The sequence below is a fragment of the Hibiscus syriacus genome, unplaced genomic scaffold, assembly GCF_006381635.1.
Source record: "Hibiscus syriacus cultivar Baekdansim isolate YM2019G1 unplaced genomic scaffold, ASM638163v2 tig00110429_pilon, whole genome shotgun sequence".
NCBI classification, from domain to species: domain Eukaryota; kingdom Viridiplantae; phylum Streptophyta; class Magnoliopsida; order Malvales; family Malvaceae; genus Hibiscus; species Hibiscus syriacus.
The window spans coordinates 228,127-254,304 of record NW_024062733.1 but is presented as its reverse complement, the minus strand read 5'-3'; positions in this window follow the sequence as shown (position 1 = coordinate 254,304).

Genomic DNA, 26,178 nt, shown 5'->3' with positions numbered 1-26,178 from the left:
CTATATATATATATATATATATATATTACAACAGACTAGACAAGGGTGCTAGCTCGACTTCAACGCCTCTTGCTGCAGCAACAACACGAGTTCATCCGGCGGTTCCGAAAACCAAACTGAATTCGCAGCAGCTTCACGCCCCATAGCCGCTAGCCTATCCGCTATACCATTCTGCTTCCCTCGAATATGAGTAACACGCAACATCCAATTTCGATCACGGAGTTCATGAATAGACGAAACTAAAGAATTACCAACTCGACACTCATCCGTGGTAATAAAGATATTAGCAACTTCTTTATAATCCGTTTCAAGCTCGACCTGACGGAAACCCAACCTCCACGCATGAAGAAGGATATCGAGGGCTGCCCAGAGTTCCGCTGTGAGAACAAAGCAGCAACCCAATCGCTTAACGAAACAGAACAGCCATCCACCCTCGTGGTTTCGAAGGAGAACCCCAGCAGCAGCTTTGCTATGTCGCGGCCTGACAGCGCCATCGGCATTGGACTTAACCCAGCCAATCGAGGGACGAGTCCACTTCAACGGTTGCACAGCGGTTCTTAGATTGGCAGCAGCTGTCTGCGCATTCACCCGGCCAATTCCATCAACTAGCCGATCACAGTGAGCAAGAAAGCTACCCCTCTTCACATGATCCACATTAAAAATAACTCGACATCGAAACTTCTAAAGATTCCAGCAAATGACTGCAAATCTAATTGACCAATTATCCATACACCACACAAGATCGGGGACTGGAGATAAATCTCCAACCACTCATGGAACGGTGCTGAAAGGAACTCATCAAGCTTATCCACACAAATTGTAACCCATAGATCCAACCTATGCGTTTCGACTAAGTCTAGTCAATTACAATAAAGTTTCTTAAAATGTTTTTCTAAAACATTATTCGATAATTTAAAACCATATTACAATTTACATTTATAAAAGTAAAATAATTAACTATAAAAGTTTAACTCGTAATTATAAAACAATAAAAAAACAGTTACATAAAACAAAACATGTCATAACCCTGAAGTACAATAGCAAAATCCATAAACATCATCATCATAAAACGAGTATGTCAAGATATAGCCCCATGTCATATACTTAAAAGCAATTCGGAAGGTAGAAACATTACAACAAAAACTTCTTTTATAATGTGTCGATCCTCCGAGTGTCTGAATCGGTGCCTATCCACAAGTATCTGGAAGGAGAGAAAACAGTTTGAAAAGTAAGCTAGGGCTCAGTGTGTCCCATTAGTGCAATAAAACATAATATGAAAAACCATCAAATAATAGTCCATTAGTAATCTGGAAGTCCTGATAAAACATAAGATATTAAATCACATAGTATACCCTCCACCCTTACACCATATGCAGTTCCCCATAACTACATCCATAGGACAACCTTATAATCATTGGTATGAGGAGCTAACCTAAGGGAACATCTTGGGGCCTAAAAGCCTACCCAAGAGTCGCCATAGGTCTGTAAGGATTTACCAGCTTGATCAAGGCTATACCTCCAGATAATATCCCCATAAAATAGTTCACATAATAAGCAAAGATTTCCATGATCTGTAATCGGTAAAATAAAATTGTCCAGTGAAAACAATCATTCAAATAGCATGCATCATTCCATCATAGTTCATGAATCATCATCCATTGAATCATAAATTTTAGTAAAATATATATATCAAATCAGATAAACCATCGAGTAGCACATAGGGAACACACCTCGCAAAATAAGGCATACATTAAACTACTGAGCACCGACCTCATCACGCTCTGCTACAGTGCTCGAACCTAATTCATAGAAATCAGAGTTAATATCGAAGTAATATTATAATTCGAGGTATTCAAAAAGTTCACAATTCGTACGACTGACTATCAGCTCCCGTGGCCTAACAGATCGAGAAGAGTTGGGTCGAGCTAGCGAGCAGTCACATAAGTCTCTAGTACCTTCAAACAATAACAATTTATCAGACCCAAGTCTTACTTTAATATCCCAAAATTAAAACATTTAATTACTTAAGCTTATTTGGTTTGACAGACAATTTGGAGTCTTTTCGGTTAGAATTTGGAAAAAACAAACTTCAAAATTGGGCTCAGGACGTCAAAAAACATAAAATAGGGATTTTCGAAAATTTTAACTTTTTCTGTCATAGTCAACAGTCAGACCGGTCAAAGTCAATGGTCTGACCAATCAACTCTGACAAAGTCAACGGTTCGGTCAGGTCAACGGTTCGCACAGGCGAGTCGGGCTAACGGGTGGGGTTAACAGGTTTTTGGAAATTTCCTTAGGTCATATATGCCCCACGCCCACCGTCGGGGCGTGCGGTGATGTCTGGGACACATTCCATCAGTCAAATTTCCCCAGTTCCACAATGAACTCAAATACATCTAAACCAACCCAATATTACACCAATAAACCATTCAAATTTATCAAAAATTGATTAGTTACTCACCCACGCCGGTGATCGACGTCGACGTGTCACCGGTGAGCAAAATCGGTAGGGTTTTGGTCGCGTTGATGGTTGCAAAGGAGGCGGTGGTGAGATGAACCAACGCTGGACCCAGCCGGAAATGGCTAGGATATGCGACGGTCGAGGTGTTTTTTGATGACCAAACCTCGATTGATTCAAGCGAATGGCATCATTTCTTGGTAAAATTGGGGTTGGGATTTGATCATCGCTCAAAGGTGGCAAGTTGGTGGTCGTGGCTCGAGCTGGGTCGGCCGGACAGTGACGTAATTGGCCGATGAAGTGACCATCGAGGAGAGAGTTTAATTTGGGGAATGAATTGGGGATTTGGGATTTTTTGGGGAAACGGGTTTTACCCAATCGGGTAATTATATTTTTACTGGTAATAAGAAATGGTTAATTTCCTGCTTTAGTCTCTGTATTCATCAAAGCTTCCTAAAATGGTTTAAGTTCAACAAATTTCAATATAATCCCTAAATTTTACTCAAATAAATCTTTAATTAGTTTTCTATTTCTTTCTAAAATTTTGGGCTGTGATAATTCTCCCCCTCTAAAAGAAATTTTATCCTCGAAATTTACCTTGAGTAAACAAATACAGAAATTGTGTCTTTATGGATTCTTCTATCTCCCAAGTGGTATCTGCAGGACCTTTGTTACTCTACTGGACCTTTACCATAAGAATACGCTTGTTCCTCATCACTCTCTCATCTCGATCCAAGATCTGAACAAGCTCCTCATCATATGATAAATATGGTCTCAACTCAATATCCTCTAACTGAATGATGTGGCTTTGGTCCAGATAATAGAGCCTCAACATCGACACATGAAAGACATCATAAATACGGCTGAGTTGGGGAGGTAACTCAAGATGGTATGAAACAGGTCCTACTCTCTTCATGATATGTAATGGTCTAATAAACCTTGGACTCAATTTACCCTTGCGCCAGAACTTTGGTACTTTCTTCCATGGGGATAATTTTAAAAAGACCTAATCTCCAACCTCAAACTGGATACATTTCCTCCTCTGATCAGCATAAGACTTATGTCTATCAAATGCCTCTTTCAGGAGGTCACGGATCAATCTGACTGTGTCTTCTGTCTCACACACTAACTCAGGTCCCAAAGTCTTCCGATCACGCAACTCAGTCTAACAGATCTGGGTGTGACATTTACGCCCATAGAGTGCTTCATACAGTGCCATACGATTGCTGGCATGGTAGCTATTATTGTAAGCAAACTTAGTCAAAGGCAAAAAGTTCACCCAACTACCACTAAAATCAATCACACAGCCCCGTAACATATCCTCCATAACCTGAATCACTCACTCAGATTAACCATCAGTCTGTGGATAGAAAACTGTACTAAAATCCAATCTAGTACCCAAAGCCCTATGCAGTGCCTTCCAGAATCTCGAAGTAAATCTTGGATCTCGATCAAAAATGATAGATAACGGGACACCATGCAATCTGACGATCTCTAAGATATACAATCTAGTCAGCTTGTCCAATGTATAATTCACCCGCACATGAATGAAATAAGCTGACTTTGTAAGCCTATCAACTATCACCCAGACTGAATCCTTTTTTGAAGTTGTCAAAGGTAACCCAGTAACAAAGTCCACTATAATACGCTCTCATTTCCACTCGAGAATCTTAATAGGTTGTAACAACCCTGACGAATGTTGATGCTCTACCTTAACTTGCTAACAAATCAAACATCTAGCCACAAAATCAGAGATGTCTTTCTTCAAGCCGATCCAATGATACCTCTCTCTTATAATCCATTACATCTTATCTTCACTGGGGTGCATGGCATATGGACTACTGTGAGCCTCACTAAGGATAATCTATCTCAACTTTGTATCATCACGCACACAATATCGACCTTTGAAGCATAACACTCCATCATGGTCAAAAGTATAATTTGTGGTCGTCCCCTGCTCCACTTGCTCAAAGATGGAAAGCAAAGAGCTATCAAGATATTGCTTAGCCTTGATCTCTTCAACAAAGGTCGGCTTAACCTGCAATTCAGTTAACAGAGTGTCATCATTAAATAAATTTATCATGGCCATTAAGGACCTTAAATCAGTTATCGCCTTTCAACTCAAAGAATCTACAACGATGTTAGCTTTACCCAGGTAATAATCAATCACGCAATCATAATCCTTCAGTAGCTCTAGCCTACGACGCTGCCTCAGATTAAGCTCCTTCTGAGTCAGAAGATACTTTAAGCTCATATGATCCGTAAAAATATAACACTTATCTCCATAAAGGTAGTGTCTCTATATCATTATAGCAAAGATCATTGTTGGTAACTTCAAATCATGGGTCAGATAATTACACTCATGCGGGCGTAACTGACGGGACTTATAAGCTACTACCTTACCCTCATGCATCAGAACACATCCAAGTCTGGAGTGTGTTGCGTCACTATACACTGTAAAATCCTTCCCAGACTCAGGTTTAGTCAACATTGGAGCTTGAGTCAAAATCGCCTTTAATTTCTCAAAACTCTCATATTGTGCTTCGCCCCATTCAAACAGAACATTCTTCCTCAACATCTTCATCAATAGAGTAGAAATAATGGAGAAACCCTCGACAAAACATTGATAATAACCTGCTAAACCCAAGAAACTATGAATCTCAAAGACATTCTTGGGTCACTTCTAACTCACAATAGGCTCAATCTTGCTCGGATCGACTCGAATACCCCTCGCAGAAAACAATATACCCAAGGAATGACACCTCCCAAAGCTAAAATTCAAATTTTCTAAACTTAGCATACAAACGATGCTCTCTCAGAGTCTATAGAACAATCTTCAAATGCTCATCATGTTTTGCCTTAATCCGGGAATAGACCAGAATATCATCAATGAATACTACTAAAGACTGATCTAAATATGGCTAAAACACATGATTCATCATGTCCATAAAAGTTACGGGAGCATTTGTCAAACCAAAAGGAATCACCAATAACTCATAATGGCCATATCTAGTGCGAATGGCAATCTTCGGAACATATGAACCTTTAACTTTTAACTGATAATACCTCGAGCGAAGATCGATCTTATAAAATATAGTAGTTCCTCATAATTGATCAAATAAGTCATCAATTCTGGGTAATGGGTACTTGTTTTTAACCGTAAACTTGTTCAACTTCTGATAGCCAATACATAGCCTCAACGATCCATCCTTCTTTTTCACAAACAGAACTGGAACTCCCAGGGTAAGGTACTATGTCTGATAAAACCTCGATCGAGTAATTCTTGCAACTGAACCTTCAACTCCTTAAGTTTCTTTGGAGCCATGAAATAGGATGCCATAGAAATAGGTGTAGATCCGGGATAAGTCTCAATCTCAAACTCTATCTCTCTATTAGGAGGTAACCCTAGTAACTCCTCTGGAAAGACATCGGGAAACTCCTCAATCTTGGAAAAGGAACCTTTAGTATTCAAAATATAGACAATGAAAGTCTCATATCCCTTCTAGACCATTCGATCAATTACCATGGCCGAAACTATATTAGAGAGATTGCCACGACGCTCCCCAATTAACACAATAGTCTAACCGTCAGAAGTCTTCAGAGTTGCTCTCTTGTATTCACAATCCAAATTTCCCTTATGTTTATTCAACCAATACATCCCCAAAATTAAATCAAAATTCACTAAATAATGCTCCATAAGGTCGACAAGAAAAATTTCACCCTAAACCTCCAGAGGACAATGCCGAAATGCTTTATTCACCACCACTGATTGACCTACTGTAGTCTTAACTATAACAATATTATCAGTGTCCTTAATCGAAATATGAAGGTTTTGGAATACTAAACTCGATACATAGGAATGGGTGGAGCCATTGTCTAGTAATACGTAGTATGGAACAAAATAAATGGTAAATGTACCTGTAATAACCTCTAGCTCATCTCTGTCATCCCGACGTCTAGAAGAATACACTAGAGTTCATTATCTAGCCTTTAAAATTGTGGGCTATTGGCTCTGGTGGGGTCAGGCTCTATTATCTAGCCTAGATACTGATCCGGAAGGCTTTTCCTAACTACGATCTCTGGTTGGAGTCTGAACTGATGCTTGTGAACGTGCAGGAGTCTGGGTAGATATCCTCTTAGATGAAGCTAGTTGTGGATAGTCCCTCTAAAAATGACCACTAGATCCATACTAGTAGTAGACACCCATATTCCTATGACACTCTCCTCTATGTCGATTGCCATAATAATCACAAATGGGCACCTGAGGTAACCCCGAAGAACCACCTTGGCTAACAGCCGGAGGTGAAGATGTTGCAGGCCTGGAATAGGTATTGCTCTTCTGAGGGGTCAAAGTATGAGTCCTATTCCCTGACTGTGTAGAAGACTCAGTAGGGCCAAAAGACTTCTTAGATTGCCCTTGATTGATACACTCTCTGTCATGAGCTAAAGCCTTCACCTCCTCAGCATCTTTCACTCTGCTCACCAGCACATAAAAAATATCATCCTGGTGGGTCACCACCTGCCTACGCAACTCATATCTGAGTCCGAGAACAAACTTGTGGCATATATCTCTCTCAGTGGGAACCATACTAATGACATATTTTAATAGCTTCATGAATTCCATCTCATACTCAGAGACTGACATATCTCCCTGCACAAAGTCTTGGAACTCCTGTCGTCTCTCAGCTAGATAATGTTCTCCCTGAAAACGCTTCCTGAAGTGCTCTTTGAAGAACTCCCAAGTCAAACGATCAGCTGGGACACTACTAACTACTTACTCCCACCAGGTGTGTGGTCTTTACCATCTAACATCGCAATTGCACCCAAATATCTCTTAGTTGGGTCCAAACCCAACTGATCCATACGTCTTTCCATATCATGGAGCCGATCTTTAGCTTCAGTAGGAGCTCCTCCAATCGGACCTCCAAAAGTCCTGACCCCATTAGCAATCAAAGTCTGAGAATCAGAACCTCAGGGATGATACCAGCAGCTCTAACCATACCCTGAATCAATTACAGGAACTGCCGACCAAGAGTCTCATCAAGTACCACTCTCGTAGGCTAAGAAGAACTAGAATCTGGAGCTCCTCTGACAGGAGTCGACATATCTATCTCGGGAGCAGGTGGTGAGTCTATAGCAGTGTCATCAAAAGGATCAAAAAATCTAGCAGATCGACCTCGCCCATGGCTAGGCCGACGACCTCGTCCATGGCTAGGCCGACGACCTCGTCTAGCACTCATCGACAAGGATCTCTAATTCACTACAAGAGGTAGACTTAAGGTTAGATTGACACTGCAGTACTAGATATATTTAACTCGTAACAACATGTGACATGGCCTTATAGAAATTTTGTAAAACATTTTCAAAATAGTTTAAAATTTTATGTGGGACCCATTTATAGTTCGAGGTTTAAAAACCAAAAGCTCTTATACCAATAAAATGTAACCCCTAGACCCATCCTATGTGTTTCGAATAAGTCTAGTGAATTACATTAAAGTTTCTTAAAACATTTTTGTAAAACATTATTCGATAATTTAAAACCATATTACAATTTACATTTATAAAAGTAAAATAATTAACTATAAAAGTTTAACTCGTATTTATAAAAAACGAAAAAAAAAATAGTTACATAAAACAAAACATGTCATAATCCTGAAGTATAGTAGCAAAATCCATAAACATCATCATCATTATAAAATAAGTATGTCAAAATATAGGCCCATGTCACATAATTAAAAGCAATTCAGAAGGTAGAAACATTACAACAAAAAGTTCTTCTATAATGCGTCGATCCTCCGAGTACCTGAATTGGTGCCTATCCACAAGTATCTGACAGGGGGAAAACAATTTGAAAAGTGAGCTAGGGCTCAGAATGTCCCATTAGTGCAATAAAAACATAATATGAAAAAACCATCAAATAATAGTCCATTAAAGTATCATGGAAATCCTGATAAATCATAAGATATTAAATCACATAATATACCCTCCTCTCTTACACCAAATGAAGTTCCCCATAATTGCGTCCATAGGGCAACCTTATACCCTTTGGTATAAGGAGCCAACCTAAGGGAACATCTTGGGGCCTGAAAGCCTACCCAAGAGTCACCTTAAGTCCGTAAGGATTTACCAGCTCGATCAGGGTTGTACCTCCATAATTCAACCTACCCAGATAATATCCCCATAAAATAGTTCACATAACAAGCAAAGATTTTCATGATCCGTAATCGGTAAAATAATACCATCCAGTGAAAAAATCATTCAAATATCATGCATCATTCCATCATAGTTCATGAACCATCATCCATTGAATCATAAATTTCAATAAAATATATATATCAAATCAGATAAACCATTGAGTAGCACATAGGGAACACACCTCGCAAAATAGGGCATACATAAACTATTAGGAATCGGCTTCGTCACGCTCTGCTACAGTGCTCGAACCTAATTCATAGAAATCAGAGTTAATATCGAAGTAATATTATAATTCGGGGTATTCAAAAAGTTCACGATTCATACAAGTGACTATTGACTCCCATGGCCTAACAGATCGAGAAGAGCTGGGTCGAGCTGGCGAGCGATCATATAAGTCTCTAGTACCTTCAAACAATAATAATTTACCAGACCCAAGTCTTACTTTATTTTCCCAAAATTGAAACATTTAATTACTTAAGCATATTTGGGTTTGACAATCAATGTGGAGGCTTTTGGGTTAGAATTTGGCAAAACAGACTTCAAAATTGGGCTCATGACATCGAAAAATATAAAATAGGGCTTTTTGAAAGTTTTGACTTTTTCAGTTAAAGTCAACGGTATGACCAGTCAACGGTCAACTCTGACCAAGTCAACGGTTCGGTCAGGTCAACGGGTCGGGCAGGCGGGTCGTGCAGACGGATCGGGTTAATAGGTTTCTGGAAATTTCCTTGGGTCATACAAGCCCCACGAGCACCTTGGCACGTGGCGGCGCATACGGCAGCGTCTGGGACCCATTCCACCGGCCGAAATTCCCCAGTTCCACAATGAACTCAAATACATCTAAAACAACCCAATATTACACCAATAAACTATTCAAATTTATCAAAAACCGATTAGTTACTTACCCACGCTGGCGATCGGTGACGGCACATCACCGGTGAGCAAAACCGTTATGGTTTTGATCGCGTGACACTGGTGGCTGCAAAGGAGGAGGCGGTGAGGTGAACCAATGCCAGACGTGGCAAAAAATGGCTAGGATATGCGGCGGTCGGGGGTGTTTTTCGATGACCAAACCTCGGTTGATTCATGGCGAACAACAACAATATTTCTCGGTGAAATTAGGGTTGGGTTTTGATCACCGCTCAATGATGAGCAAGTTGGTGGTCGTGGCTCGGGCTGGGTCGGTCGGACGACGACGCAATTTACCGATGAAGTGACCGTCGGGGAGAGAGTTTAATTTGGAGAAGGAATTAGGGATTTGGGAGTTTTTGGGGAAATGGGTTTTACCCAATCGGGTAATTATATTTTGACTGGTAATAAGAAATGGTTAATTTCCTACTTTAGTCCCTGTATTCATCAAAGCTTCCTAAAATGGTCTAACTTCACCATATTTCAATATAATCCCTAAATTTTACCCAAATAAATCTTTAATTAATTCTCTAATTCTTTCTAAAAATTTAGGTTGTAATACAAATAATTTCAGACCAAATACTAGCAGATTTCCGACATCTATGAAGGGCGTGGTCGACATTGTCAACTTCCCTACCACAAATCGAGCATCTAGAATCATTGAAAATTTAGTAATCATTTTATAATATTTAAATTATCATTAATCAAGGAACATTTTCATACAATTTAATGATTTCTAGTATATTTTACTCGTACATATATATATATATAAATTTTAATTATACATGTTTTTTGGATAGCTCTTTAAATAAAAATAAACGGCTGACATTAATAGTGAAAATATTATCTGCTCATAGTAATAATCTTAGATTCATGATAGTTGCCCACTGGAAAAAATATTATCACTTACACTATTTTGATTAAGTCTGGATTATTCTCTAAATTTGTAGTAATTAAATCCTTAATATTTTTTATTTAAAAACTACCAGTTCAATTATCGGTGTCATAGTAATTTTCGTCAAAAAAATTTAGACTCCACGTGATTTTTTGACTTCACATTTTATTAGGTTGTCCTATTATAACACGGCACATGCATGATGAAAAATAAACATGCTAGGTTGGAAAATTTTGACGTAAATTACGGATAACGTAAATGTTTGAGCTGGGATGCTTCACATTAAAAACACGATGTGTTTAATTTTTAAAGTATAATGATTAAATCATAAATTTTATCAAAACAATTTAATTTAAGTATTATATACTTTTACTATAATTAAAATGAAATTTGATATAAATAACAAGGGTTGGTTCAAGTAGTATGCAGCTTTATATTGCTTAAGAAATATTTCAAGCTCAAGTCCTTGTGTATGCAGAAAATCTCTACTGGGAGACTCACCCACCAAAGTCAGGTGTGTGCCACTGATTGATTCGGATTAGTCAAGACAAAGCTTTGAAACCGATAGGACAAAAAAATAAACTTGATATAAATTAAAATTAATTTAAGATTTGTCATATTAAAATAGCAATAATAATAAATTAGCTACAAAAGACTGTGTTTATGACCTGAAAACTTAAACAAAAGTGACGTAGTTTTAAATCTCAAAAAGAAATTCAATTTTAACTAAAACAACATCGTTTTGATCTAAATAAAAAATTATATTTATTTTTTCCCTTTATTTTTCCCTTCCCCTCTTTATTATTTTCTTCTTTCTCTCGTTTACATCTTCTACCATGGGATCTGAAATCAAACAACCAGAAAATGGCTATTCAAATCTGAAAAGAAAAATGAAAATGAAAAACAATCATTGGAATCATTCACATTCATCTTCTTCTCCTTTATCTTTCTTCGTCGACTGGACAACACTTTCAATCATCACTTGGTGGAGTTCCTTGACCGGAGAGTCCCTGCTAATGTGAATCCAAATGGTGGGGTTTTCTCATTCGATATCCTCATCAATCGAGCCACCGACCTCCTGATTCTGGTTTATAGACCGGCTATTGGTGAAGAGCCTCAGCCGATTATTGTTGACCTTGAGAGGCCTGTTACGGATGAGGTTGCCCTGTTATAATTTTCTTTCACAACAGAAGCTTCGCGCATTCCTCGGTGAATAGTGCTATATACCCCACCAATAGGGACTCTCCAAACAATCATTTCGTTGATGCCTTCGATAATTTGCTTGTGAAACCCGCCTTGATTAATCGTTCCATTCATCTTCTTCTTCTTTATCTTTTTACACTTCATCTTCCTCGACTTCCTCTTGTTCATCATTATCTAATTCTTCAAATTAGATGACAAAGTTTATTGAAGATGATAAACATAGCCAAATTTCATGAATGAGACCCCATTTCCATTCCTATTTCTAAATTTCATGAATGAAACTCCATTTCTATTTCTATCTTTCAATTTTCATGTTTAACTTCTGGGATTTGGGGGTTAGGTATTTGTGGTTTTGCATAGGATTTGTTTTCTGATTTTTTTAGTTCACTCGATCTGAAAAGAGGAAGCGAGGAAGTCTGTGTTAAACCATATTCAGTTAAGTAGTTAAGTGTAAAAGGTTAAGAGGTTAATTGGTTGTAATCGGTTGTAACCAACTTTGCAACAGCTAGATCCTCTCACGTGCTACCTTTTTGGAGACTTTAAATAGCTACTTAACTTGTGTATTTGTGAATCATCAATGCATTCATAGTTGATAACTCTTTTCTTTGATATTCTTTCTAAGTTTCTTCCATAGTTAACATGGTATCATTCACCATCATATCTTGAAATGGTTTCTTTGTGCGTTTCTCTTTCTTTTCTTCTTTCTTGCCTACTGGGTCTCGGTTCTCTTGTTTCTTCGAGATTGATCATGGTTCAAGGCGCGTCGATGTTATAAATAGCTGAGGATGAGCAGTTGACAGATGCTAGCTCGCATACCTTTACTAATAAAAGAATCAATATGTGCTTAACAAATTCATACTATCTCTTATGAAAGCAGCAAGTGATTCTCACGGTCCGAGGGCTTGGACTTGAAGGCTTTCTTGATGAATCCATGGTGGTTCCGGTAAAACTGGTTCTTAATGATACTGGTGAGCAGGTTATCAATCTAGCTTATTTGTGTTATGACAGGCAAGATAGCTCTTTGGCTTCTTGGGTTCTTTCTACTATCAGTACCAGCATTCTACCTCAGTTGGTTGGTGCTGAATCCACAGCTGCAATCTAGAATACTATCACCAAGTTGTATTCCATGTTGTCTACTACAAAAATTATGGCCTTGCATTATCGCCTTAAGTCAATAAAGAAAGGCTCTCACTCTATGAGAGACTACACCATGGTTATTAAAGAAATATGTGATCTTTTAACCACATGTGGTAGCCCTATTTCGGATATTAATCACATCACCGCCATTCTTAATGGTCTACAGTTGAATATGAGCCAACTTTTGCTGCGATCACTGCGAGAAGAGAGCCATTTTCCCTTGACAATGTGGTATCGATTCTTATTGATGTTGAGTCACGTCTTGATGACTCATCAAGGTTTCCAATAGGGGTAAATTTCACACGCTATAGTACCAATCAGGTCTCGGATGCTCAGCACTAGAATAACCGTAAGGCTTCTAAACCTAACAATACTACAAGTAACAAGTACAATGGGAGGCCTAAGCAGCAGTGTCAACTTTGTGGGAAGATAGGTTATCTAGTTTACAGGTGCTGGCATAAGTTTGATCAGAACTTTAAAGGTGGAACTACTCAACAAAGTTCCTCGACTAATGAAATACAGACAAATGTTTGTTCATACTTTCCTCATACATCTGATTGTCAATACAGTCATTTTGTAAGTGCAAGTGACGGAGATGAAGACTCGTTTTTCATCGAGCCAAGTGGTAATGTACAAGTTAATGCACTAATGGATGATGGTCCTTTGACCTATGCTAAATGGTTCCCTGATTCAGGAGCCACGCATCATGTGGCTGGCATCACCCTCACTATCTCAAGCAGACAAGCTTACAATAGTAGTGCTAAGGTTCATCTAGGAGATGGTTCCACTTTTCCAATTGCTCATATTGGTAGAAACGTTTTAAAAACTGCCTCTAGGGATCTTTGTCTTAATTAGATGTTATATGTTCCAAAAAATAATAAGAATCTCTTGTCAGTTTCAAAATTTACTGAAGATAATTCAGTTTATTTTGAGTTTCATGCAAGTGTTTTTATGTTAAGGATGAAAGCACAGGAGTCGTGCTGGTGAAAGGAAAGCTTGATGGAGGATTGTATAGATTTGACTGCCAAGCTCTGCAAGAAACAACAATAGCTCACAGTACTTTCGTTAAGATACCAATGAGTACTAGTTGTGGCATAAAAGATTAGGTCATCCTGCAGCTGATGTGGTGATGACAACTCTAAATAAAAGACTAAATGTAGACAGAACTGGATTTTGTGCAGCCTGTCAAATGGGAAAAAGTAAAGTTCAATCTTTTTATGTGTCACAGACCGTGTACAAACAACCATTTGAGTTTGTAGAAGTTGATGTATGGGGTTCTACTCCTATTGTTTCCAATGGTTTTAGATATTTTGTGAGTTTTTTATATTTGTATTCAAGGAATAGTTGGGCATATCTATTAAGAAATAAAAGTGAGGTTGTTGTTTCCTTCGAAATTTTTACTGCTTTAGTTTCAAATCAATATAAAACAACTATTCTTGCATTTTAAACATACAATGGATGAGAGTTTTGATTCCTGGAGGCTATCTCACATCGACTTGGTGTTAAGCTCAGGAAATCATGTCCACATACCTCACAAAAAAATGTGGTAGTGGAAAGAAAACATAGACATATAGTAGAAATTGCTTTAGCTTTACTAGCACAAACATCAATTCCTTTAACATTCTGGTCTCATGCAGTTCTCAGTGCAGTGTATATTATCAACAGGATGCCCTTCAAGATACTTGGTAATATCTCTCCTTATCAAAAGTTGTGTGGTAAGCCTCCTAACTACAGGTTTTTCAAAATCTTTGGCTATCAGTGTTTTTCTCATGTCAGGGTGTTCAATACACATAAGTTGGATTTTCAATCCAAGGCATGTGTCTTCCTGGGCTACTATCCGATGCATCATAGCCATCAGTGCTTGGATGAAAATAGCAGGATCTATGTATCAAGGAGTGTGTTATTCAATGAGAATAGTTTTTCCTTTTGCTCACAAAGCATCATCCCACAGTAGAGATGTTAATGAGGTGGTTTGATCAAGAGCCATACTAGGTGTTTTCAGTCAACACAAGCATGCCAGTTCTGTGCAAAGATCAAGTATCAATATTGATCAAAGGCTAGAGGAAAGTAATGATGGTCAACCTATAGCCACAACCGAATGTGCAATCTGTAGAAAAAATAACAAATAATGTACCTGGTAATGCTTTAAGTTCTCCTGATCTTTGAATCTACTGGTGAGGTTGATGGTGATTCTCATGGTCATGAATCTGTTGGTGATGTTTCTTCTAATCTTGAACAGTTTGCTTCTAGTGAGCAAATTCAAAATCAAGAAAATGTTAAAGGTACTAGAATGAGCAATACTCATTCTATGATAAGTCGAAGCAAGCATGGGATCTTTAAGCCAAAAATCTTCTTTATTCAATGCAAAGATGTGCCTGGAAGTATTCAAGCTGCACTCAAAGATGATGACTGTAGGATGGTTGTTATGGCTGAATACAATTCACTTATAAGTAATAACACATGGGATATTGTGGAGCTGCAGCTGGTAGAAAAGCCATTGGTTGTAAATGGCTCTTCAAGGTGAAGAAGAATGCTTATGGATCAGTAGAAAGGTTGAAAGCTAGATTGGTTGCCAAGGGGTATTCTCATATACCAGGTTATGATTTTATGGATACATTTAGTTATGTGGTTCGGTTTTTTTACAGTAAACATATTGGTCTCATTGGTTGTTTCATGTCGCTGGCAAATAAGGCAGGTGAATGTGAATAATGCCTTTCTAAAAGGCGACTTAACTGAGGATGTCTACATGCAATAAATTCATGGCTATGAAGAACAATCTACTGATAGAGTTGTCTTGGTGTGCAAGTTAAGAAAAGGCATTGTATGGGTTAAGGCAAGCTCCAAGGAACTGGTTTCTTAAGTTGAGAGAGTTCTTGCTTAGCTTGGGGTTCAAATATTCAAGAGCATATTCTTCATTGTTTATTCGCCAAGGGGACCATGAAGTGGTATACATGGTTGTGTATGTGGATGGCATTCTCATCACAGGGAGTTCCCAGCTGGAAATTGACCAAATAATTCATGCGCTGCATGAGAAGTTCTCTTTAAAGGATCTTGGGAAGCTTAAGTATTTTATTGGTATAGAGGTGCATAGATCATATAGTGGCTTATTTCTTAGTCAAAAGAAATTTTTCACTGAGTTGCTGTAAAAGAATCAAATGTTGGATGTGAATTGAGCCCCCAATCCCATGGCAATGACAAGCAAGCTTAGTCAGAATGATAGGGAAGTGCTAAGCAATCCACAACAGTATAGGAGTGTAGTTAGGGCACTGCAGTATATTTTTCCTATGACGCCAGATACTTCGTTTGCAGTTAACAAAGCTACACAGTTTTTGTAAGAGCCCACTGAGGTGCATTGGCTTGTTGTCAAGCGTATCTTAAGGTATTTACGAGGAACACTAGAAACTGGGCTTTGGTTTTCAGCTCAAGCACAAAAACTGATGGTGCTTAATGCTTTCTCGGACTCTGATTGGGGTGGAGATGCTGATGACAGAAGGTCAATTTATGGGTATTGTGTTTACAATGGAAACCATCTGCTGGCATGGAGCTCAAAAAAGCAACGTGCAGTATCCAGATCCACTGCAGAAGCTAAGTACAAGAGTCTTGCTGATGCCACTTTTGAAGTTGTATAGATAAAGGTTGTGCTTCATGAAATGAAGATTGCACTACCTGAAGAGCCTAAGGTGTGGTGTGATAATACCAGTGCAGTAGCTATGGCTGTAAACCCCATATTGCATGCAAAAAGCAAGCACATAGAGCTAGACTTACACTTTGTACGAGAAAAGGTGGTAGCACATGATGTTCAAATCATCTATGTTCCAACTAATAGTTAAGTTGCAGATATCCTAACAAAACCTCTTTCTTTGATCAAGTTTGAATTGTTCAGAAACAAGCTGTGTGTTTTTGAGCTTAAAGAAGTTTGTAAGAAGCAGGGTGAATGTTAAACCATATTCGGTTAAGTAGTTAAGTGTAAAAGGTTAAGAGGTTATTTGGTTGTAATCGGTTGTAACCAACTTTGCAATAGCTAGATCCTCTCTCTTCCTACCTCTTTGAGACTTTAAATAGTTACTTAACTTGTGTACTTGTGAATCATCAATGCATTCATAGTTGATTACTCTTTTCTTTGATGTTCTTTCTAAGTTTCTTTCATAGTTAACAGTCTGGTTAGATTAAGTCAAGGTTTTTACTTTGTCCGGCCACCCTGGGTGGTGGTCGAAATAACGAACGCCACATATTTATGCAGACGAATGGGTTCTTGATGGGTTTTGTTGGAGAAAATGTAGGGCTTAAGAAGTAAAAATCAAGGTTTTTGGTGTTGGGTTGCTTTCCTGTCATGCTTAACGATGGTTGGAGGCGGGGATGCCACCAAAGTGGTGGCTGATGAGATGTGCTAGAGTTTGGAGTATTCTTTCGAGTTAAGTTTTAATATTATATGGCATCTTATGTGCATCGTCCGTTGCTGAGTTTTAATATTAAAATAAGTCACGACAACAAGTTGTTAGTGATATAACGATAAAGTGATAAAAAAATATTTAATATATAAATGAGTAAATTGAAAATTTTGAAGGTACATTAAGTAAAATAAAAATCGTATAAAAATTCAGTTGTCAAATTTGTAATTAAAAAAAGGATGGGAGAAAGCTATTGAAAAAAGTATCTCGAAACATATTTTTATTATTTTAAGAATGAGAACTTATGTGTAATATGAAGATCATAATCTTAATAAATAACCTATTATATTAACTTTAATTTCTAGTAAGCGCCACCATTAATTAGAAACTAGTTATGTATTAAATCTAATTAACATTAAATTTTAATATAGTTTACTTAATTAATAAAATCTAATTAACATTAATTGTATTAAATCATTTTAATATACTTTATTTCATTAATAAAATCTAATTAACATTAATTGTATTAAATCATTTTAATATAAACTAATCTTTTATGATAATAAATGACATACAATTATTTTTATTATATATATCATATCTATTAAATCTAAAAAATTTGACCTATCTATCACAATGTATTTAACATTTTTATTTTTTTCAGTCATTAGAGAATCATATATATTAGGAACATCAAAATTAAAATCTTCAAAAGGGAAAAACAATTGAAGCAACATATATTTAATTCACACATTAATAGTTGAAATAATTCAGTGATGATAAAATGAAATAACTATTTATATACCCGTAAATGTTCACATTATTCGTCTTTGTTTAAATTAATATATTATTATATTTGAACTATGGATATATAATCACATCCACTATTAATAAATTATAATACATCAACTCATTAATAAATAAAACTAAAAAATATATATAAAAAAATAAAAACTAAACCTATTGAGTTGCTTCAGTAGTAAATAAAATATTATTTTTTAAGAATTTTAAATTTAAGCAGTTATATCTGAAGGTTGTATGTATTGTCAGTGTCTAAGAAAGATTTGCAACAAACACTAATTTGTAATCAATCTACACTATTTAATCAAGGGTAAATTACACATTTAGTACTTAAAATATCAATTTTGGTCTATTTTAGTACTTAAACTTTCAATTTTTTCTAAATTATACCTAACGTTTAGTTTTTGTTTCATTTTAGTATCTTGCAGTTAAAAACTTAATGACACTGTATTTTTATGAGTAGATTACATCATTCATCAATCAACAATCTTCTCACTCCTATTTTGGTACTTAAGTTTAAAAAATTTCAATTTAACTACTCAACTATCAAATTGCTCATATTTTAATCACTCAAATTTATTTTATTTAATAATTTTTGTGACATGAAATTCATTATTATTATATTAATATATAATTAAAATGAACAAATAAATTTGAAAGTTAGAGTGATTAATTATGAGTAATTTGACAGCTAAGTAATTCAATTAAAAAAATTAAACTTTACTTAAATTAAAAAAAAATTAATCTTTACTTACCAAAATAGGAGTGAAAACATAGTTGAGTGATGAATGATGCAATTTACCCATAAAAAAGGTGTCACATGCGAATCACCCGTTAAGTTTTTAACGGCGATGTATTAAAATGAAACAAAAACTAAAAGTTAGGTATGGTTTTGAAAAAAAATTGAAAGTGTTGATACTAAAACGAACCAAAACTAATAGTTTAAGTACTAAACGCATAATTTATCCATTGATTAATTATGATTTTCTACTTATTCAGAATTATATAGGTCCATACAGGAATCAAGCGACCTCAGTGGTAAAGAAATTATTGTTATTCATTGACGTCTCAGTTCGAGCACCGAAAATGTTAGTGGTGTGAGCGTTCAATGTCAAATAATTGAGAGTTATCTTTGAACATTTATTACCTTGTATTTACCCCATATTAATAAAAAAAATTATATAGTTCCATTCGTTGATAATGTATAAGATTTATACTCTAATAGTGTATCAAACATAAACTAATTTTCTAAACATAAACTTTGCGTATTTAAAAATAGAAAGGAGAAAAAGTTGTCCTTCTAATAACATGGGTCTCATTTGACCAAATTCCAAATATTTTGCCAAAAAAATAAATATAAAATGGCGATGGGTCTATATATATACCTCTATCCATTCCATTCCAATCTCTGCAACTATAAACCCTGATTCAATATGGCCAGCTTCAAACTTTTATTCACTCTTTGCCTTCATTCTTTCTTCTTGATTACCAGCTCCGCAACTCGATTGTTCCAGTTTCATCCGTTGTCGATCGCCGATCAGAAACTAGAGAGTAATATCAACCAATATTTCGAATTTAAGAAAATTTCAGCCACAACTCTGTTATCGAAATTGATGGTAGATGCTAAAGGACGAGTTGAACAAGTCGAATCCAAGCAGTTAGGAAGCAGTAGGAAGCGTGTATTGATGGAGGAAGCGAGAGAAGCCATTAGAGCAAGCATCGATAGGAACAGAGGGAATCCATTCGAGTCGAAAAGATTAAGCCCCGGGGGACCTGACCCTCAGCATCACTGATCCTACATTTGCCGGTTTCATATGTTGTTACCTTTATTGTTTCGACTCTTTTATTTTATTGGAATATTTATTTTCGTCCATACTAATATAAGAATATAATTTTACAGATATTCGTATTCCATACTTATTTTAAATTCAAATAATATAACTTTCAAAACTCATGCAATATTTTGAATAAGGTTATATAAAGATCCAAAGATTTAATTTATGCGAAATGTTACATGTGCATTGCACATTGGTAACCCACCACAATGAAGGGCAGGCCCCATGTACATATCAAATAAAGACACAAAATAAAGAAGTTTCACTTTTTATGGCAGGAGATTCAACATAAGGTCACCCAAGAATCCAATTTAAGAATAACTTTTGACTTTTCCATAACTATATAGCACAATTTCAACTTACCTTATTGGGTAGGATACTTATCGAGTAAGTAGATCGCGAGTTGGACAATATTTGACTCGTGCTCGCTAAAAAAATTTTTTGTTCGACATGACTCATTGCTCGTTAAGCTCTTTAAAATTTTGCTCGACTCATGTTCGTTAAGAAATTTTGTTGCTCGACTCGTTGCTCGTTAAGCCCATTAAGCTTGTTGTTCGCCTCGTTGCTTGTTAAGCTCACCAATTTTTTTTATTTTTTTAACTATAAGTAAAATCTACTAATACTATATAGAAGTTAATATAAACATAAATTAACAAATTTAACCAAAATATTATGAAAAGTGTACGAAACAAATTAAAAGTCTAAACACCGAAATAACAATTCATAAATACATTAAAATAATAATTAGAGTTTGATTTTTGTGTGTAGTAAAATAATAATTATTAATTAATAATTCAGTATTAATTATTTATTAAAAATTAATAGATTAGTAATTTATCATTTTTTATTATATATAGTAAATTAGTAATTTTTTGGATGAAATAATTTTTTAAGATAACAACTAAAAGTTATAAAAAAATTAACGAGTTGCTCGCAAACTTATAAGACGAGTTAGACTTTGCTCAACTCAGCTCGTTAAGATCTCAAGTTGATCTTGAGTCGAGTCAACCCGAGTCGAGATTTTACCGAATTTTGACTGAGTCAAGTTAGAACTTCTCACGAGCTGCTCAACTCATTAAGCACCCTTATTCTTGGGTAGGATGGATGAACACATAAAATATTAATACGGTGTTAAATATAATACAATATTAATATTTAATATAAATATATGAATATATAAAAGTTTACCTTTTACAAATGAAGGAGGTTTATCAAGCGAGTTGATTACGGATTGAATAGTTTGATTCGATTATTTGAAATCGTGCTTGACCTGACTCGATATTTGATAAGTTTAATAAGGTTTTGTTCGACTCCACTTGATGCTCGTTAAACTTGTCAAAATCTGTTAATATTATATGGAGCTTAATATAAACATAAATTAATGAATTTAACAAAATAATAATAATCAAAATAGTGTGTGAAAACAATTTCAAAGTCTAAAATCCATAATACCAATCTATAGATACACCAAACTAAAATATTACAACCAAAATAACAATCCACAAAAACATCAAACTAACATATTATAACTATTCTTGAAAAAAATAAAATTTAACAATACATAATAAATCTCTAAAATAAGACAATGAACGGCCTAAAAAGATAATAAAAAATTAATGAGTTTTTCGTGAAATCTTGAGTTGAGTTAGGTGTAACTTGACTTGTTAATATATCGAGTCGAGATAATTTAAATTCAACTTGAACATTGATCAATATTATAAAATCAAATTTACATTATAACTGAGCTGCTCAAATCAAATAATATTATAAAACAAATTATTACTATGATTTTAAAATTTATACAAATATATTATATTTTAAGGTCAACATTTTTATAAAAGAAATTGAGGATTTGAATCTTAAAATTAATTGTAATGATACAATTATAATAAATTGGTACAAAAAGAAATAAATTTTATAAAACTCGTTTTTCCCCTAAGATTTTATTAATATTATCCATATTTAAGATTATGAAATGAAAAAAAATAAAGATTGATTTCTTAATATTTTCGTACCAAATTATTCCATGTCTATGCTGGGTCACTAACAATCCAAAGATAAATAAAGATAATAAAATATAGATAGGAACAAAGTGGGGTTCACTAAAAATGATTATCAAGATGGAAGTCGACTGAATTAAACCGATCACAAATATCAATGTGCCAAAACAAGGGGAATATGGGGTAGTTTTATCCAAAAATCATCTGTATATTTATTGAAATGTCATATTTTTTCAAATATTTATCAAAATATCATTCTTTATGATAAAATGCTTTCTACAAAATGCATCTTAGGTATACATGGCAAAGACACGTTGATACACACCCACAACTCTAAAGAAGATGGGTTAACTCTTCCACTTGACCCAATCACATGAATTTAAAAGAAACTTTTATTCATTCAATCTGTTGTATTTATAAACTGACCTAATAATCTTTATATACAAACTTACAAGCGAACTGAATAACCTCCTAATAGCCTTCTAACCACACCAACAGACTCTAACTACGTCAACAATCCCCCTCAAGTTGGTGAGTGAAGAAAATCAAATGAGTGTGCGTTGATGGAGTAGATAACTAGAATATCACATAATACAACCAAGGGAGAGATTACAAAACTCAATAATTTTAATAAAAAAAATGGATATAAGATAATTATATGGTAAACATGAAACAATAATTAAATTTTAATTATTTTTAAATGTTACAAATTAATTTTAGGGTAAAGTATAGTAATGGTCACTAAAATTTTCTAAAGCTTTCATTTAGGTCCCCTAACTTTTAAAACTTACAATCCAGTCCCCCAACATTTAGTCCATTTGCAATATGGTCCCCGACGTAACCGACCATTTGACACCGTTACACTGCTGTTAATACGTTTGCAATATGGTCTCTGAACTTTTCAGGCGCTTGCATTTAAGTCCCCCAACTTTTAAAACTAGCAACACAATCCTCAATTACATTCTAAACCCCAAATTTCATTTCGATCTCGAATTTTCTTTTTCTCTTCTCTCTTCTCATTTCCAGCGTAACTTTTCAGTTGGTGATGGATGGGAAATTCTAATCTAACTTTGAATTATGTGGAGGTGTTGACTTGAATAAGGGTCCATTGAGAGAAGACCCGACCAAGGGACTATCGAGACTATCAACGATTCAAGGTGTAATGTTAGATACAGGTCATCTCAAGTGAAGCATAGATGTCCGATTAAATGTTTGTGAGAAAAAAATGGAGTTAGAGATGCAGAGTTGACAAATACTACTAAGATAAACTAAATATCATTGTTGAAAGTCTCCAATAAAGCTGTAATTATTTTGTATAAATGGCATGTAATAATTTTTTCGTTTAATCCTTGTGGTTAAAAATTTCCAATAGATGATCAAATATAATGAAATTCCAAACAGTGGATTCACCTCTCAGTCTCTTTCGCAACTCGAAAGGTATCATGACAGGGTCAAGTAACCGCTCCAAATATACTACCCTGTCATGATGCATTTCGAGTTACGTGCATGCAGAATTGTTTTCTAAAGCTATAATTCAATACAATTCAACTGTAAAATTTCCAAAACATGTAAAAAAATCCAATTCGTTCACAATATATCAGTTTCATAATCAACATGAACTTATTAAAAAGAATACGAGCTAACAGGACGCCGAAAACCACAGGTCGAATCAATACAATTCCCAGTAAGCTAGTACCAGCAGTCTCTCGGATTGAGTCTGGCGATTTCACTGTGTCAATACTCACAACCAATTTCCTGATTTAAAGAAAAACCAAACAGGAAGATAAAAAAACATTTAGCCTAGGACCCTGTTTCACTTCTATTTTGATGGACTAAATATCTTTCATAAGGAGTACTAAAAGTTATGACTAATAAGAAAGAAAGAAAATTGGATGGTTTTGGTTCAAAACTATCTTTGAATATTATATCATTGACATACAGTTCCAGAAACATAAAAATTTCAACAAAAACACACAATGCAAGCTGAAAATGGGAAAGTGCGAAAGAGGAAAAGCTTACTTTCGGATAGCCCAAAAGAGAAAATAAATACCTTCTTGCAAGTGAGGGGAGAGGCCAAGAAATAAACACAATCGATGTTGGGTTCCAGCAATTCTTCCTCCATTTTTTCTTTGTAAATAAAAAGCTGAAAGACGGAGCACTACTTGGGTTTACAATTTTACATGGTGGAGAATAAAAACCAAACGAGAGTGCATGTGAGCGAAAGAGAGTGAGAGGTGAATGCGCTGTTTGGAATTTCATTATATTTGATCATTTGTTGGAAAATATTTAACCACAGGGATTAAACAAAGAAATTATTATATGTCATTTATACAAAATAATTCTAGCTTTGTTGGTGACTTTCAACAATGATACTTAGCTTATCTTAGTAGTATTTGTCAACTTTGCATTTCTAATCCCATTTTGTTCTCACAAGCATTTCATCGGAACATCTATGCTTCACCTGAGATGATTTGTATCTAACATTACACCATGAATCGTTGATGGTCCCGATAGTCCCTTGGTCGGGTCTTCTCTCAATGAAATCTTATTCAAGTCAACACCTCCAGATAATTCAAAGTTATATTAGAATTTTCCATGCATCCCCGGCTGAAAAGTTACGCTGGAAATGAGAAGAGAGAAGCGAAAAGGAAATTTGAGATCGAAAAAGGAATTGAGGGTTTATAATGAAATTGAGGGCTGTGTTGCAAGTTTTAAAAGTTGGAGGGACCTAAATGCAAGTGCCTGAAAAGTTCAGTGACCATATTGCAAACGTACTAACTGCAGTGTAACGGCGTTAAACGACCGGTTACGTCGGGGACCATATTGCAAACGGACTAAATGTTGGGTGATTGTATTGTAAGTTTTAAAAGTTGAGAGACCTAAATGAAAGCTTTAGAAAAGTTCAGTGACCATTACTATACTTTACCCTTAATTTTACTATCAATTTAAAATCTTATATAACTCTAAATTATTATAAAAATAAATTTATATTTAATAAATTTATCAGTAAATATTATTTAATTTAATATTTTATTATTTTAAAATTAATTATATATATTATTATATAAATTAATTAAGAAAAACATAAAGATATTATAAAAAATATTGTACTTTTGATTTAAAACAAGTAAAAGGAGCTCTAATAGGCATGTTATAAATAAAACATATTAGAGTTGGGCTATTGGTTTGGGTTGATTATTAGAATATGTGTTAGGGTTAATATGTGCTAGGGTTATTTAATTTAATATTTTATTATTTTAAAATTAATTATATATATTATTATATAAATTAATTAAGAAAAACATAAAGATATTATAAAAAATATTGTACTTTTGATTTAAAACAAGTAAAAGGAGCTCTAATAGGCATGTTATAAATAAAAAATATTAGAGTTGGGCTATTGGTTTGGGTTGATTATTAGAATATGTGTTAGGGTTAATATGTGCTAGGGTTAATATGTGCTAGGGTTAAGGGAATGCAAAAAAAGAGTTTTGTGTCGTTCTGCCTTTCTTCTTCGTTTCTTCTGCTGCTCGTTCTTCTTCAATATGTTTTTCACTTTTTTTCTTCCCATTTTCTTATCCCTAAAGTGTCAGAAGCACGCACCCAACACCCACCAAAAAGGCTTCGGAAGCGCACCTGGGTGGGCTTTCGGTACTGCACTGCACCCACATCGCTGGAGGCAATTTTCTTCGCACCTACCTGCACCCGGCGCCTCAGGTGCGCTTTTGAAAACCCATCGGCATATAATTGTCCTATATCGTTGTTTTCTTATTAAAATTAAGATAACCATAACTCTATGTTGAAATACTTAGAAACTAGGATAAACGAGTCTTGATTCTGTAGGAGGGATAAGCAATGGTGAAAGGAAAGGTTGTGAAGAGGAGATTAAGTGTTTTAGGAGTTAACTAGGGGGTAATGAGTGTGAATGTACTCTAGAATAAATTATTTAACATTTTAACATAAAAGTGTGCCTCGCCTATGAAAGGCGCACGCCTTCACCTCGCGTCTTGCGCTTAGGCTCCATGGACCTTTTGCGCCTCGATGCGACTAGCGCCTTTAAAAACCAAGAAAAAGAGACAGAAAAACTCAATACAAAAGAAAATTGCTATAGTATTTGGGAAAATGGAAAACAAAAGGACATCTCATCTTCCGTCAATTCAAGTTATAATAGAAATCATTAAAATAAAATCAACCAAGGCAGTAAAAAAATGTCAACACAAAAGGCTTGCATCAATCTTGATTAAAGAAGAGTACCCAGAAGATTTATACGCACTCTCAATGTAAAAAACATTTAAATCTCACAAAATTTAGATGAATTCTTGTTCTTGTCAGCACAATAACCAATTCACTTTAGGCT